The sequence below is a fragment of the Neolamprologus brichardi genome, chromosome 20 (genome assembly GCF_056152115.1).
Source record: "Neolamprologus brichardi isolate AB-2024 chromosome 20, ASM5615211v1, whole genome shotgun sequence".
NCBI lineage: Eukaryota > Metazoa > Chordata > Actinopteri > Cichliformes > Cichlidae > Neolamprologus > Neolamprologus brichardi.
Window position 1 is genome coordinate 25,472,195 of NC_142123.1, and position 15,885 is coordinate 25,488,079.

Below are 15,885 nucleotides of genomic sequence, written 5' to 3' on the forward strand. Positions count from 1 at the left end.
GTCCCATGAGAGGCAGCAGAAAAAAAAGAGCATCCTGCAGCACTTTATGAAACCCCCTCCCCTCCCTCTATACTCCTCAGCACAACTGTCAGTCTCTTTTTGTGTCTAGCTGCTCGGTCTAAAAAGATAAAGAGTAGTGGAGCTTGTGTCTGTTTTGTTACATTGTGGACAGACCTGGGGTTTTTGTGTGTGTGTGTGTGTGTAGTGTGCTTTTTCTGGCTCCACTTGCCTGTTTCTTAGTATTTAGGGAGGTTATGAGAGATACTGGTGTAGCTAAAGGGGCAAGCACAGCATCTGTCAGCAGGGCAGCCTCCTGGACACTCTCCAGGAAAGAGGTACAACATCCGCCAGGCAAGCTAAATGAGCCGTGATCAATGAGAATAATATACAGAGCCAAAGCTACACTCCCCTTCCAAAAAATTTTACGTAACACTACCTGATTTGAAATCATTAATTTCGTGAACTCAAGGTCCTGTGGCTAGATCCCGGGGCAGATAAGGGCCCAGGAACGGTCTGTATTTCTTTTACAAGGAGTAAAGTTGGGAACACATGCATCGGTAACATGCACACAGCACCTGCGTTATTGTATAAGGAACGGAAAAAGAAATGCTGAAGTTGGACGCTGCAGGTAAAAATCCTCCAATACAGCAGCAACCACCAGCCCGTAACTCTATTCCAGATTCCACGAAGGAAGTGTTCAAGCAGAGCTGAGAAGAGACTTTAAAATACATCCTTACCTAGCACTACCGTAATTCCGTAATCCTGTTCTCCACAACAGGCAAACCCATTCACCAAATAGGCACTTAGGATTAATGCTACAGTGCCTTAATAATGTCCCTCGACTGCTTTCCCATCAGCACCAGAAACTGCAGTCCTCTTCGCACTGTTTCCACTGCAGCAATACTTGTTCTCCTATATACACACACACGCTCTCTCAGTCATTCTAGCTGTGACTACCCCCACCTCCGTTTCTCTCAATCCCCTCCTCCTCTCCCTCTCTTCACTCTTTCTTTCACTGAATGGAACCCCCTCCCCTTCTTTCAGCTCTCCCTTCCCCTCGCTTTCTCTCCATCTTCAATCTCTCTCTCCGTTCCAGCACTCGCTGCTCGGACAGCTGATTTGTGATGCTGCTCACAAGGTGCTGTATGCAGCAATCTGTCCACCGATGCATAAGGGCAATCCAAAAGCAGCCAGATGCTCTACAGTTTGACCGGCATCCATATCCTTATTCCAAAAACCACTGCTGCTGAAGGACTCAATTGGTTTCGGATGCGTCCCTCAGCTAACAAGGCTGCAAGTGTTTGAAAAAAACAACAACAACAAAAAAAACCAAAAAAACGGGGAAATGAAAAGAGGACAGAGGAAAAAATGATATATTACAGAAGACACCACTATCCAATAATATGCACACACAAAGATGCCTGCTTACCTCAGCAGTAGTTTGCTGCTTTGGCTCTCTTTTCATTTATCTTGTTTATGTTCTTTGACTAACACCCCTGCTACTGTCATAATAAAAGATTTATTCTAGATATTCATACCAACCTAAACCTTATATAAATATATAGATATATAACGTTAGAAAACCTTTCCACCATGCTTTACATACTGTAAGCTGTGAAGCTTGATAAATAGAATCTTGTCTGTATAATTCTTTGCATAAATATTGCAAAACCATCAAAATCCACAGCTTTTTTTCCCCTTACAGGTGGTGTTTTATTGGATTAATGAGAAGATGTAATGCACACTTTCACTTGACGCCAGTGGTCAACCAGACAGTTTGGAGCCCTTGGGGCAGTGCTGTGTGTCACTGGGAATTATCATCCTCCCCTAAGTGAATCATCCACCTTATTGGCCTGCAATGAGCGCTGGAACCAAAAATCAATAAAGTCTCAATCACTAAAAAGGGAAGGGGTAGGGATAGAGAGGGGGGTGGGTTGCTGCAATTTCAAAACATGCATCTGGAAGGGAGGATCGCAATTTGCTCCCTTTCTGTGACATTGCCATTTCTCAGTGCTGGGTCGAGGCCGTAATAGATACTCGCTGTTTTTGAATTAGAAGTGATTTGGTAATTAAAGGGAAGGTAATGGTATTCCAATAAAGTTCACATAAAGAAAAATGAGTAGAGGGCTCTGTACATCTTTGTCCGCTCCATATATCCTCACCTTCCCCTGCTAGGCAAGGATCATTTTTTTATATATTTCTTTTTTATTCTATCACTGAATACATTAGTGGCAACAGGGCTTCAGTATTTTGCCCACAGGCACTTCAGCAAGCAGTGTAGGAGCTGGGGATCAAAACACTGACCTTCCAATTGATGGACAACCTGCTTTATCTCCTGAGCCACAGCCACCCCTTTAATAGTTTCTTTAATAACAAATTTTACTAATACCGTTAATAACAGTGGTTCAGTGGTTAGCACTGTCGCCTCATAGCAACAGGGTTTGATCCCAAAGTGCCAGATGGGGCATTTCTTTGTGGAATTTGCATGTCCAGCCTGCACTGTCATGGTTTCCTATCAGCTTCTTTTCAAATTCTAGGTGTGAATGGCCACAAGTCTCTCTGCTTTAGGCCTGGCAGACCTTTAGCCTTACAACAGGTGCGATAGGACAGTTGGATGGATGGATGAATGGGTGGATCTTTAAAAACAGCTAGCAAATGAACAATTTGAGCTTTATTTTTAAAGGCTAATTTACTAACCAGCTGATTTTATGGTTTACAGCAAACTCAAAAAAATGTTTTTGCATCTTTGTTCAGCTGTACACTGATACACAATTGGTATTAGTGAGTTGTTAGAGCAGCAGGAGGGTAATTAAGGAATTGATTCAAAATGACTACAGTGTTCAATCATCAATCCAAGAGTGTGACTCACTGATATGTATGCGTGTGTTTATGTCTGTGTCTCTGTGTGTTTAATTAATAAGGAAGTGAAAGCTGAGCAATAAGCTGTACCAGACCTTGGCTAGACAAAGCACTTGCTATCATGATCTTTTTATTGTTGGTTTTGGCTTCTGGTCTTCTGTCAACAACAACAACAACAACAACAACAACAACTGAAATACATTCTTAAAAATCACAAAGACACAATCCCTGCATCTAGTTTTGCGTAGGGTGAAAGTAAAATGACAGCCTTCCTGTCTGCTAATTTACAGACCAGCTCTGCAAATTAACAAATGTGACAATATCCTGCCATCATCGTCAATCTATCTTTTTCACATTATAAGAGATATATAATAGCCTCGTGCCCTAGTCTGAATCGGTATCTGAAGAGTGCAAACAGCATAATGATACGCGGTAGATTCATAGCATGCTGGATTCACCCGTAGTAAGCAACACTGGCTTCTCTTCATTGAAATGTGAAACACAGAAGGGTTTTTAGTGGCAAATGAATCAACGCTTTCATCATAATTTGTTTGCTCCCGACTGTTGCTGCAGCAGCAGATTCTCAATACAATAATAATCTAGTAATCATCTGCATAATTTCATTGAGTAATAAGTATTAAAAAAAAACTCTAACAGACCTTACTTTGAACTAAACAGGCCAAGTCTCCAGAGAGGTTCAGTGCAACTTAGAATCCATATTTAATAAGGGCTGCGTGTTGTGAAGACTAACTGCACAGAGCTCACAGTCATGTATTAGGAGCTGCTCAGTCAATAACTATAGGCAGCCATTAAAATGCACTACCCAGCCTTCTCTACAAAATCACATGTAGCACCATGTGCTTTTCTGTGCAATATTAAACTCATGTAGCTCCAAAAATGTGACTACATCCAGGAGGAAACCAGAATCTTGCAGTGACTCCGCTACAAACATTCACAAGAATCCAAGTACAAATAAAAAAAAAGAAACAAATAGAAAGTGTGAAAACAAATGCTAAAAGAAAAATGCTACAAAAGCTCCCTAATATAACTAATAATTGTGTGTGTGTCACTGTCTCAAAATGATTTTTTCTGCAGCAGCTACGTCAATAGCAGCTTATCCAAAGTGAGCACATCATTACACCCTTGGCCAGGTCCAGTAGAATTTTTCTTTTTCATGTGGATTCCCTATTTGTACATGTATTTACTGGATTAGGAGTGTGTTTCTGTGTGTGCTTTTGTGTACTGCTTTTCTCTTTAAGTACTAAAATAGAACATCGAAAGGGAAGGGGAAAATAAAAAGCACATAAGGAGAAAGAAGCCACGAAGCTTATTTTCTGTGTATGTGAGTAGAAAAAGGAAACATTTCCAGGCAACAATTATAGGTCCTGATACAGCACATACAGCAAATGTGCGAAAACACATGACATCATCTCATATTTATTTTATTAAGCGTAATCTTTGCATTTATGCATGTAGCTTGCATAAAGCGGTTCAGTGTTGTCGCTGTTGCCCTGTCTCCAAATCGTTTTAGTGACTGCTGCCTTCATGTTCTTGTGGTAAATATTTCATGCTGTGGCTAGCAGTCAAGGATTTAAACTGGGGATTCTGCATCTTTGCTGACATGCGGTGCTGCAGATGTGAGATGAGAGCAACAATGCAACACTTTGTGTTTCACTGTGTTGGCTCATTTTAGATCCGACACAGAGAGGGAAACCTCACTGCTAGAGCCATATAGATACATGTGTGCTTCCACGCTGCTGTTAAGAAGGAGCAGGTGAAATGATCAAAGATTAAAGGGGTACTCTAAGGGGGAAAAACAAAATTTAGGACTAAAGGACATATTGTGGTAATGTTTGTTTTAAAAGGGTCTTTAACAACTCCACAAGTGAGTACATATACATATCATATCTATTATTATTTTTATGATTTGGCAGCTTTAAGTAAAACACAAACAATCTGAAAAGCAAACTGATCAAAGTTAATCTTCGCATATAGTCTGATGATACACCGTTAAAAGGCAATATAAGTTATAATGAATTTCATATCGACCACTGATCACAACTGACAACTATTTTATTACTATTTCATCAAAACAACATCTTTTATCCCATTTTTTAGAGCTTACTGGTGCTTTCATTTACATGTTGCACAGAACTACAATACCGCAATCTTAACTTCTCACAGAATTACCACATGAACTTGAAGGTTTTTTACAGTTTACAAACCAGGCGATCAGCGTTTAAATAATGGCATCAATCTTTGTTATTCGCCTATGGTGTCACATTCAATCCTGAAGCTGATCCCCGGCTCTAACTAACTAATTGTGCGCCACTGGTCCCCGGGGTATGAATTCTCATTCAACAGATGAGCTGATCAATATTAATAACAATGAGGCTGACACAGGGCAGTGAGGGCTGAATGACGGCAGATGGACAGAGCCAGTATAGAGGCAGAAGCACGTAAGCATCTTTCAAGGCGTGGCTGTTACCCGCTGGGGTTTATTAGCTGTCTGTAGCCCCTGCAAGGCTGGAGCTTCCATCACTCATGGAAATGATTCTGATTAATCAGCTGAGTGCTGGAGTGTGCAGGGTATACTGGAGACGGGCAAATCCTACAGTAAATCATATTTGCTCACAGTGGGCTGCGCCGTCATGCGAACCACGCCTTTCCCGCTCACTACACACTGCAGTGGGCTCCCTCCTCCCTGGCACATGCAAAGATTTTCTAAGAACAGATGGTGGAGCGGGGAAAGCCCGACTCACGTTTCATGCTGACATCTAGCGCAGTCCAAAACATGTGATCACACAGGGCTAAAAATCGATTTACATATTTCATAATGCAGCGGTGATTTCATTTTTTTTTGGTTGCTGTGTAGCTCAAACATTCTACCGTAAAAAAATTTGGTGTGAGACAAACGCAGCCATTCTTCAGAAAGAGTTATTTTCTATCTCTCAAAAAATAAAATTCAACAGGACTTTTCTTTCGGGTCAACTACTGTTTCACCCCAAAGCTCTTGAGAATGTTATATTACCAGACAGTTTCAGAGAGCATCCAGCCATAGACAGCCTGCCGTGTAGGCCCTGCTTTCAGTGGACAGTAAGGGCACAGAGGCAAGCTGGATTTCTGAAATGACTAGGAGAATGAATGATATTTCTGAAAGTGGAGCTGCAGAGGATGGAATCATGTAACAATGTGCAGTGATCTGTCTCTGCTTAAAAAGAACGGTCACACCAATGATTCTGGACCGCTCTGCTGAAGTGGAGAAGCTTCTCCTCCCCCCCTCCTTCCCTTCTCTCTTTATCCCTCTGTGAACTTTCCAGCTCACCCCCAACTAATGTAGTCAAATATATAGTATGCCTTTGCTTGTCTTATACTTACAGCCAAAAGCTTGAATCTTGAAAGGTATATCTGGAAGTAATCACAGTGAGAGTGTTGTCAGATGTAAATCCTGTAAGAGAAAGAAAATGGCGTTTTTATCCTTGGAGTAAAAGAACAATCTATGAGGAAATGCTCTTGTTTAGTAGTCCATCCATCCATCCATCCATCCATCCACTTCCGCTTATCCTTTTTCAGGGTCGCAGGGGGCGCTGGAGCCTATCCCAGCTGTCATAGGGCGAGAGGCGGGGTACACCCTGGACAGGTCGCCAGTCTGTCGCAGGGCCAACACACAGGGACAGACAACCATTCGCACTCACTTTCACTCGCACATTCACACCTAGTGGCAATTTGGATTATCCAATTAACCTATCCCCACAAGTTGCATGTCTTTGGACGATGGGAGGAAGCCGGAGAACCCGGAGGGAACCCACGCAAACACGGGAAGAACATGCAAACTCCACACAGAAAGACCCTGGCCTGATGGTGGAATTGATTTAGTAGTTCAACGAAAATTTAAACTTGGCAAATTTAAGGTTGATGAAAAACTTTATTCGTCTCTTGGGTGATTTGAAAGCATTTCAAGATAATATATGACATTAAATCCCACTCGGTGAGCACATATTACTAGTGCACATTACAAAATCTTACTCCAGCAAATCATCATCACTTTGTGCCAATAAATACTGATAGCTGCCTGCCTTTTTTCACACAAACAAGTTGATAAATCCTGTTTTGATCCCCAAAATGGCAGAATGAATGAATTATCCCTGACAGCTATCCGTTGCACACTACTGCTCAGCAGTTATTGAATTAATTCATTTTCATTACCGTAATGGCACTGTAATGACCTAAGTCAACAGAGCTTTGATTTCACAACACAGAAATCGTTGCTTAGTTTGTCTCCAAACCTATGTGCCACAACATCTCCAAGGTGTTGTGTACTATAAAAAAGCATTTACCTTTAAGCATATCAAATCAGATTTCTTATCAAAAACAAGACAGTTGTTCACCACGACTCTTAGAGCTAGGTTAGACAAATAAGAGATTTTAACTCAGGCAACATGTCTCCCATTTGTGGAGTGCATTGTTTGCTGAATTTTGTGAAGAAAATCACCTTTGGTACCATCAGTGTCAAAAACAGGAAATGTCTGACATTTCCTTACTTTAAAAATAGTCAAAGGCTACAGGTGTTATTGATAATTTGGGAATTTCACTTATTACTTTTCTGGCCAAGAGTAAGATGACAAAATCAATAACAGCTTTAGTTCTTTACTCTCTGCACACCCAGAATTGGTTGACTTTGTATAAGCTGACAAAAACCTCCAAAGACATTTCTAAAGCTGTTTATCACACTTAATTTTCTTCTTCCTTTTTTTTGTAAATCTGCACCAAAAAATGCAGATCAAATGCTAAGCTAAGCTTAGTATCTACGTGCATTTATATTTAGCATATAGACATGAAAGTCACATCAATTCACTTGTCAAACAAAGCTGAATAAATGTTCCCCCATTACGATGCAGCTCTAAGATCATCTGTTCTTTAGTGATCTTGCAAATCAAACTTTGCTGACAAGACAATCAGTCAAATTCCATCTTTATGCTTAAACCTCAGAGGATATTTTATTTGGGGCCCAATTTCCTTCTTCTGTTTTGGCAAAACAATCAATTTCATGACTCAGTGGACTTAATTGCTTTATTGTAATTGTATCATGAAAGACATCCACAGGGAGAGATAACCAACTTCATTTTGTGCACTTCGGTGAAGGAGAACAATCCATACAATTTAAACCTGCCATCACCAAATCCAATTTTATTCTGTGAATTTCGTGTATGTTATACATTCATTTGACTTTTCTAAATAGTAAAACTCTCAAGATCACCACTGAGATTGAGACTAGAAAATCTAACACAGCTACAGTACTGAAAGAGATTTTTTTTCCATTGCTGGTGTTTTATGGTGTTGTTTTGTTTTTTAATGTGAACACACCCAAGGCAGATGTAGACAACAAGATGGCTGATGAAAAATATCAGGACTACACAAAGGAATAACTTCAAGGTACATGGAAGAGTACAGACTTTTTCATCTTTCAGCACAGAGAAATACCCGCAGTCCTCATAGAAACACTGTGAAAGTGTCAAAGTGAGCTGTTTGCAGCTAGCTGAGGGGCACTGGTGACAGTGAGGAGAAAAGCAGTGCTTCGACACTGCTTCACGCTGCAGCAGTTCAAGAATACAAGCAGCATTTTTTTGTGCGCTAAAAAGACAGGTCAAACGACAGAAATGTGACAGAAATGCAGAATGAAAAACAAAAAACAAAAACATTCAATCTAACTGGATCTCAACCTTAAACCTTAACAGAGAAGTTGTTTTTTGTACTGCTTATATAATACCATAATCCAAAAGAATCTCAGAAATAAATCTCAAAAATAGATTTTACCCTGTAAGGACAAATAGAAAGTAAAATCTCACTCTACATCATAAATTAGCTACCTGACAAGAGAAACAGACTCTGATGTGCAGAATCACAGATACAATCATGTTAAAGGGAATTGCCTCGTGGTGAAAATAATTGGATCCTTCCTCACCTATTTATGCCCTCAAGGGACCAAACTACGCAGAGGAAAAATAACTGAATTTGATAATGACTTGGGGTTTTTTTGCTTCCCATATAAGCCCACATCAGTGAACCATACTGGCAGTGGACTCCTATCAAAATGAACATGACGAGCCAAACTGACAAAGGTCAACTATAGTACAGATACCTAGGTAATTGCAATCAGTTTGTTTATCACGCTACAACATGGCACGGAATATACATCATCAACTGTTATTTTTGTAGCACATGAACTTGAGTTACAGTTGACTAATTGCTAGATGTGACATGCAAGATACACAAAATACAATAATTCAGATGCAAGGTGATTGCACGGGCCGCCTGGTGTCTCCAAACAATTGAAGTCTGACTCAGACTGCAATCCCACTCAGTCCAATCAATAAAGGTTTGCAAATAATTCTAAACACAGACAGGTTGCCAGCACGTTGCAAGCATTCTTCGTTGATCGCTGCAACTCAGCTGCGACGCGTGTCTCAACTCAGCTGGCTGCCAACTTGTATTCTGGATATATTCCTGTACATAAGTAAGTCAGGAAGTCAAAATGTCATTTTTGCTGTTAAATTATGACTTACAGTAACTATGTCGCTATTTGTGGAGGAATTTCTGTTTCAAATTATGAGGTTCTGACTGTACTTCAAACTGATATTAGTAGTTTAGTTGATTGGCAGTAATTAATGAGAATTTCTGTTCAGTGTGAACATCTATGTTGACAACAACCAACGTATTATTACCAACTTCACCCCAATCAGTTGCAAACTGATAACAGACTCATAGCAGACTCACTTTACCACCACGTCCATGCACAAAAGTCACTTTGAAGATGGCAACTAACAGCAAGCAGTCAAAGGTCTGGTCCCCATCTTTAAAGCAACCATTTCAAACAAACCATTTCAAAGGTAATGCAGTTCCAAGTTCATTTCACACAGTTGCAATAATTGTGTTTGTGCTATGGTCTCCAACCACTTGTTTTTGTTTTACCAGTGGGACGTTAGCATTAGCTTGCTGCAGTGCTTACTAAAATACTTCAAAACATATGATAACACTGCAAAGATTTCAGGGGCAGGATGACCAATCGGCTATTACATTAAGACAAAATTTTACTTGCGTTAATATTTCATACACCCATCATCAAAATATCAGTAGTTGCAAAATTTCCAAATCATGTTGATCAAATCTCACTGATGTCTAACACAAAAAATCCTCTGATTATCATCCCTGGATGATCTCTGTTTGGTAAGGATCACCATTGGTCCAGCGACAACTGGAAAAGTCAAACAGTATGAAACTACAGAGCCTTCCCATTCTTTATCGAGATTACTGTGCAGCTTTTCAGACAGCACTTGAATTGCTCAGCCCCGAAGGATCCCATGTTTTCTTTTTCTCTCTCAGTCTCTTACTCTCTCTGTCTGTCTCCAAGACACGTGGCTCTCCATGACGGTTGCTACAGGAGACTTTTGGGGGCTCTCAGCTGCCCTGGGTCTCTGAAGCGTAGCATATGAACACTGGAAGATGTGCATGTGTGAGCAAGGAGCTTTCCACACAGGAGGGATCTGGCCCAAATTTAATCTCTCTATTGTGAGGATGGCGGGTAAGCGAGGGAGAGAGCGAGAGAGAGAGAGAGAAGGGCCGTGCCTGCTGAAATCCCACTGGCAGTGCTGCAATGCAGGGGTTTAACAGTGAGCCAGAAGGCAGGCAAACACATTAAAGAATTGGCCTTTGCATGACACACAAGACACACGCATTTGCACATAAACATAAGTGTACACAGATGAATGACTGCACGCATGCATGCTTACAAAAGCCGATTTGATATGAGATAGCAGTGCAAATAGAATTTGACAGGCTGGAAATAATGATATTAATATTATAAAATGATGTCACATTGAGTTTTTAACGTACATTCTCTCTAAGTTCTGTCATTTTAAATTTATTAAGCATCAGGTCGCATTGGTAATGCAAAGACAGCTAACTGAGATGAAAAAGACTGAAATGGTAAATGTTCAGAGCCTTCAGTCTTCAAGTCCATAATTGGAAATAGAAAAAAGGCAATATACATATTTTAAATATTTATAATTATTCATGTGTAGAAAAGTATATACACTCATAGCCACTTTATTAGGTATACTTTTCTATTACTTGGTTGGACCCCCCTTTTACCTTCAGAACTGCTTTATTATTATTCTTGACATTGATTAAACACAGAATTTCAACAAGGAAACTGAAGGAATGTTGGAAACATTTCTCTGCGACTTCAGTCCATACTGAGATGATAGCATCAGATAGATTTGTCAGCTGCACATCCATGATGAGATTTTCATGTTCCACCACATCCCAAATGTGCTTTATCTGACTCAGATCTGATGACTATGGAGATGATTTTTGTACAGTGAACTCACTGTCATGTTCAAGCAACCAGTTTGAAATGATCTAATCTTTGTGACATGGCGCATTAAACTGCTGGAAGCAGCCACCAAAAGACTGGTAGACTGTGCACACAAAGGGAAGGACATGATTTCAGGCAGGTTGGGTTATTTAAATGAGGGGCTTAAAGCATTTCAAAAAATATTCTGCACACCATTACACCGTTCAACAGCAGCCTGAACTACTGATATAAGCCAGAATGGATCCTTGCTTTCATATGGTTTATGTCAAATTCTGACCCTAAAATTTCGGCAAAATTTGGGCTCATCAAAACGGACATTGTTTTCCCGAGTCTTCCATTGTCCAACAATGTTCCTAGCTGACAGGAGTGGAACTCAGTCTGGTCTTCTGTTTCAAGGTTAAATGTGTTATGCACTCAGCGATGCTCTTCTGCATACCTTTCTTAAAACAAGTGGTTATTTGAGTTAGTTTTGCCTCCCTATCATCTTGAAGCAGCCTGGCTGTTCTCCTCTGACCTCTAGCAGCTCACTTGATATTTTTTCTTTTTCGGACCGTTGTCTGTAAATCGTAGAAATAATTTTGAAGGAAAATCCCACAAGATCACCATTTTCAGACCACCCCATCCCACTGCCCAGTTACTCATTTTGATACCTGGTTTGAACTACAGCAGGTTGTCTTGTAGAAGTCTACATGCCTAAATGCATTGAGTTGCTACCATGTGATTGGATGACTAAATATTTTTGTTAAGCTCTAGTCAGGTAGCTCTGCTGATCGGAAGATTGGTGGTTCGATCCCTGGCTCCCTCAGTCTGCATGCCAAATATCCCAAGTTGCTCTCCATCCATCGGCGTGTGAATGTTAGTTAGAATGTGGTGTGTTGTGCTTTGAGTAAAGGAGAGTAAAATGGTGCTATACAGGAATCAGTACATTTAATAAGCAGTTGAAGAGGCGTCCCTAACAAAATGGCAAACAATCATCTTAGGTGTGTTTGTGGTGGCAGGTGATGGTTTATAAAAGTACATACCTTAAATATTTAGTTCTTTTAAGATCACATATTTCTGACTAACTGACACTAAAAACAATTGTTAACGTGCACTAATTAAATTTGATTAACACTGGTGCAAAGATATACCTCCAAGATAACAATGAATCATTTATAAAATGATTCCTATTAATAAGATGGACAGGAATATAGATTTTAAGGCCCTTAGGAATTTCCATGTTTAGGTTTTCATTCATCAGCTCAGTGGGCACAGTGCACCATTTTTCTGAATATAAAGGAAGGGGTGGAGGCAGCCATGGGCTTCACTTTTAGCTCATACTGTTTCCCAGAGTGTGAGAGGTGAAGAGCGTGATGGGTGGCTGCTTACATGACAGATTGCTGACTGCGGGAGGTTTTTACAGTCAGCAGAAACACAAAATTTGTGACTCCTTGGCTTCTTTATGTTCCCATTCAGTGAGTAAACAAACAGAGAATGAAAACATTTTATAACTTTAAAAATATTTGATCTTGAATAAAAAATGGAAGTGAACATTAGCATTTGCAGGATACTCTAAAATAGAATATATTAAACAATGTTTTGTGATTTGTAAACTTACTACACCTGGCAATGTTTTTTTTCTTCTTTTTTCCCTTGGGCAAAGCCTCTGATCTCCTTTTGCTTGATATGCTGTGACCACTGTTGGTTTATCTATAAGCCCACCAAAGCTTTGCTGTCATCATGTCACCCCTCAAGAATTTTAAGGATTAAAAAACAGCTCCCACGGCTCTTCTGACACCAACAGCTTGGTTCAGTTGGGCATTTTGTTGCTAGTGGTAACTTATAGTGGTATAGTAGGGCTGTGCGATATGACCAAAATCTCATATCCCGATATAAGAATTCTATCGTCCCGATAACGATATAAATCACAAAAATGTAACATTTTCTGTAAATTCTATGAATCTCGGGAAGCTCGACTTGTGGGAAGTGTTTCCAGCTGCGCGTCATGTATCTGGAGTCCAGTGTTTTAACAGATGCATGAAACTATACATTTTTAGACATAAGTTGTAACAGCCGCTGTTTTCTTTATGAGCATTTATTACACGGCGTGCTGCGGGGAAAAGCCTGTTCTAACGTTTGAGTCTAAGGTTTATTTTTTAGCACCTGGCGGCTCTTTTTTACTTCTCATCCTTAAATAATCTGCTCTTTCAAGTGATTCAGTTTATTTTGAAAAGTCTCAACAGGATCTTGAGCTTTATTGTGAAAGGTTTACGTGGAACATAGAGAAGCAGACACGCGGTGGTGTTACCGTCGTTGTTGCTAACCACAACGCATAAAAACAGGCGCTTGTCCGTCCGTAGTGATTATATAAAATATAAGAGAAAGAGAGAACATTAAAAAATTAATATAGCCACTACAGTGACCATCAAAACGATGAAAAAATATTGCCGTAAACAGTTTATTTTGCGACACCACGAAACAAACGATAGCGTAAAATGAAACAATAGACGTTTTTATATCGTCATCCGAACAGCCCTATGGTATAGTTTAACTGATGTTAACACATCCAGCATGTTGTCAGTTCATGAAAACCTTAACATGCATCTTTTGTTCTATTGCCTAAATACTTTGTTAGACTAATGTCCAAATGTTGTACTAGCGCTGGTAGTTATATATATATATATATATATATATATATATATATATATATATATATATATATATATATATATATAGTTTGTATGATTTATGTTGTAAAATTTTATTTCCTATCATTAGCTTTCCATGGGGCTAACAAATCAAGCTAGCAACTATACTTCCTGGACCTAATATTAAGGTACAGTAAAAGCTGAGTTAAGTAAATGTTGAATTAATATTGGGATAATTGCTGTGTTAGGGGGAGAGTTGTCCAGGACCAGTCAGTTTTGTAGTTGTTGTTGTTGTTTTTTGTTGATTTATTGTTTTGTCAGAAATTTCTGAACTGAATTCTTAGTTCAATCCTAAACTATGTTTATTGATAAGTGAGAATAGAATTGCAAAATACTTCAAAAAATACTTCAATACATGCTAGAAATAAATGATGTTTATCCAGCAGGATAACAACTCAATCAATTTGTTTGTTGAAGGTGACAGTCAGTTCACTGTAGTCAAACGGCCTTCACAGTCACCAGCTTTCAATCCAATAGAGCACCTTTGAGATTTGGCACAACAGGAGATTGCCATCGGGATGTGCAAACAAGAAGTCTGCAGCAACTATGTGAAGCTCCATGTCAAGTCTCAGAGGAATGTTTCCAGCACCTTGTTGAATGCAACAAGATGCTGGAAAGGCGCTTTGTGCAACAAAGGATTAAGTCAGTCCTGAAAGCAAAAGAGGGTCCAACCCTTTGCTAGCAAGGTGTAATTAAAAAAGCATGTCTACTGTAAATCAAACACTTGTAGGAAAATGTGCTTTAATTTTCTTGACAATTATTCTCAGATGAAGCTACATCTTTGGTGATTTTATCTCAAAACTATTTGAAATAAGTAAATTTGTCTTGATACATGGAAAAACTATATCTATATGATTTGATTAAAATTATTTTAAAATGAAATGAAGTGCATATATGAGACATCTAACGTTTATGTTTTTACAACAACAACTGCTATTCATGCTGACAAAAGGGGTTATTATCAACCCAGCAACCCACTTCACTCATGGTGTCGTAGCCCTACTAATCTAGCATGAAGTAAGGTGCAACATGAAAAACTGAATTATTGGCATAATGGAACAAAAACAGAAGAACTCAGCATGACATTTTAGTCCATAAAACCAAAATGAACATAAAATGCATTTAAAGCCAAGTTGCATGTAGAAAATTTTCAGAATAGGATTAATGCTTATGTTTATAACTGGATGGAGCTATTGCTTGATTTGTGAAGTACTGTATTTAGTCTAAAGGAATATTGATACAAATACCATAAGAGTGATAATAAAAGAATAAATTCAATTTGGGCATTATTTGCGTATGTGAAGAGATCAAAAATAAAAGATGCACATAATTTGAAAATCTGACTTTGACAAAGCTGTTTTGCACTTGTCACTGTTGATCAAACACCCTCATAATTCTGTTAATTCAAGCATTAAATAATTTAAAATGGGTAATACCATCTCAGTAACAAGAAATAATAGCTTGTAAAGCTAATTAAAGACAAACAAGTCTGAAATGAGTGAAATGCTTGAACATAAAAACAATCTGGTTAGGAGATCTCTCGTCAGACACAAAGTATATATTACCTTAACCAAGTCTTAATTGCAGGGCACCGTGATATAATATATGAGGATTCAACATTTCTGATTTGGAATCACAACAACATTTTACAACAATATTATAATGCCTTCATAGCCCATCTCTTGTCTTTGACTGCTGCTGAGTGATTAGTTTTCTGCATAGTTGTAGTACCTACACACATACAAGGATGAAAGAATAACCTAACACCCTTCAGCAAAGATGTTGCTCTCATTATTGTGGACTGCTCTGCGTTAAGCCTAGGTTAGATCATATTTAATTTAGATGCATAGGTTGAAAAAAACTGCTGTGGCTACAAATCTATTTCAGTTAAATTTAAAATGGCTGCATCAAATCAATTTCAATGTCCTATCTGGCAGCAGTTAAAAAGTAATTGCTCCATCGACT

General features: G+C 39.1%; 1 protein-coding gene across 6 annotated transcripts in view; it reads right to left on the reverse strand.

Annotated features, from left to right (window-relative positions):
- The window catches only part of LOC102790759 (synaptotagmin-2-like), a 65,261-nt gene that overhangs the window by 27,593 nt on the left and 21,783 nt on the right, over positions 1 to 15,885 (reverse strand). For 4 of the 6 annotated variants that reach the window (XM_006794233.3, XM_006794232.3, XM_006794231.3 and 1 more), the window contains exon 3: positions 6,238 to 6,307. The exons of 1 other annotated variant lie outside the window; for it this stretch is intronic. The gene's annotated coding sequence lies outside the window, so the exon portion shown is untranslated. Of the gene's footprint in view, positions 1 to 737; positions 958 to 6,237; positions 6,308 to 15,885 lie in introns of those variants that run through there. One more of the 6 variants, XM_006794234.3, reaches the window with a different exon arrangement.